We start from the raw sequence: 2,505 nt of genomic DNA on the forward strand, positions 1-2,505 counted from the left end.
TGAGACAAAGTATATGTGAACTGCTGTATGAAAAGTGAATTTACTCTGTAAATCTTCACCCAAACCAAAATAAAATTTAAAATAATAACAATAATCACTTCATGAAGAATAAGTAAGGCAGAGTCACTCATCTAAATAGACAAAAGAGTGCATGAACTTTGACTGGATCCTAGATTTGGGGACATGTGGGGAAATTTAAATTTGGACTCAATATTAAGTAATATGTTTTTTTTTTTTTTCCCTCAGATGTGATAATAGTATCATGGTTATGCAGTAAATGTCCACATTCTTAAGAGATAAACACTTAAGTGCCATGATGATTCAAATAATTACTTTGTTGGAAAGTAGGTATTAACAGATCTGGGACAATCCTACTGTCTTAACAGTGTCGCTATGAGTCCAAATGGATTTGATAGCAGCAGGTTTTTAGGTAGAGGGTTTATCAGTGTTCATTGTACTACACTGTGACTTTAGCTTCAAACTTTTAAAAATAAAAAACTAAGTAAGAAATAGGAACTCTGGTGGCATAGTGTCTAAGGCATTTGACTGCTAACCAAAAGGCTGGCAGTTCAAACCCACAGGCCACTCCTCAGAAGGAAGATGGGGCAATCTACTTCTGTAGGGATACCGCCTTGGAAACCCAAGGAGGAGTCACTATGAGTTGGATCTGACTCGATGGCAGAGAGTTTTCTTAGTTTTGAAGTAAGAAATTGTGACTTAACATCCCCTGCCCTTTGTTTATTCTTATTCTTGAAATGGAGATTTTAGAGGGATTTGGAAACATTCTCCCCTTCAGTACTGCTGATTCTGAAATATTTGTACCATGATGGGCGCGGGAAGAATTAGGGATGGAAGAGGTTGAGGTGAGGTCAGGGTATCAGACTCCATATGCAGTCCTCATGTTCAAAGAACTTCAAGCTTTAGCGCCAAATAGTTTTCTTTTTTAAATCTTTCATTCTTGTTTACAATAACTTTACAAAGATATAATTAATGTATCATAGAATTCTAAAATTGTACAATTCAGTTGTTGTTTGTTGTTGAGGTTATGTGCCGTCAAGTCGGACCCAACTCATAGCAACCCCTCCTTGGGTTTCCGAGGCAGTATCACTACAGAAGTAAATTGCCCCATCTTCCTTCCGAGGAGTGGCTGGTGGGTTTGAACCGCCAGCCTTCTGGTTAGCAGTCAAGTGCCTTAGGAACTACGCTACCAGAGCTCCTGTACAATTCCGTAAATTATGGTATATACATACAATGAAATGCTATTTGTTGTGATATATGCACACATGGAATATTATACGGTAGCATGAGTAACACATGCTACTGATACCTGCTACAGCATGATCCTTAAAAACACATGCTAGGTGAAAGCAGCAGACAAAAATGGGCATATATTGTATGAGTCCATTGCCATGAAGTATCCAGACTAGGTAAAGCTGTAGGGATAGAATAAAGATTGGTTGCTGCCAGGAGTGGGGAAGAGAAGTAATGGGAAGTGACTGCTTAATGGGATTGGGGTTTCCTTTTGAGATAATGAAAATGTTTTAGAACTAGAGGTGGTGGTTGTACAACATTGGGGATGTATTAAGTGCCATTGCAATGTTCAGTTAATTTTTTTCCAGTGTTCCCTTTAAAATGGTTAATTTTATGTCAATTTCATCTCAATTTAAAAACAGTTATCCTTAAAACGCTCAGGCTTCAAGTGTACCATTTGATGAGTTTTAACAAGTGCATCACACATGTAACCAACATCCCAATTAACAGAGCATTGCTGTCACCCCAGAAGGTCCTCCTATACTGTTCTGGTTACCTCTGTGCTGCTCGAAAATACCACAAATGGGATGGCTTGAACAAACGGTTTATTCTCTTACAGTTTGGGAGGCTAGAAGTCCAAGTTCAAAGTGCCAGGCTCTAGGGGCTGGGTGAAAGCCCCTCGACCTTGGGCTTCAGCCCTGCCTCTTGCTCCCAGCCCACTGGAGCTAGAGGCATCTCTTCAGTCAGGCAGCTAGCTACCGGCTGCTGAGGCTGACAAACCCAATGTTGACAAATAAAACGGCACAGTCCCGGTGTTACCAAACCACACAGCAGGCCATTAATTCAAGTCCATTAAAAGTCCCGAGGCCGGCACAGCATGGCAGGCTGCTGAACAACGATGCAGCTACATGCAGGGTTCAAGCGTGCCATAAGCTTGCGACCATTCCCAAAACTGCTTCTTACATATGGGAAGCAGACCACATACCCAAAGGCAGCTACTCAGTTGCTCCAATAGACTGCACCATGGAGTCGAGTACCGGTCTCATCATGGGGATGTAGTTATTAAACACATCCAGCTGCTTAGCCACTCAACCAAGCCTAGCCAAGTTGACACACAAACTTAAGCACCACATGCACCTTTATTATAATTTCAGTCTCTATGGGTTAGTGTCCCATTCTTGAACTTCAAACATCATACAGTATATACTCGTATCTGCCTTCCTCCACTCAGTATTCTTGAGATTCACCCACGTC

Source organism: Orycteropus afer, unplaced genomic scaffold, assembly GCF_000298275.1.
Source record: "Orycteropus afer afer isolate SDZICR_OR568_19922 unplaced genomic scaffold, OryAfe1.0 scaffold00002, whole genome shotgun sequence".
NCBI classification, from domain to species: Eukaryota; Metazoa; Chordata; class Mammalia; order Tubulidentata; family Orycteropodidae; genus Orycteropus; species Orycteropus afer.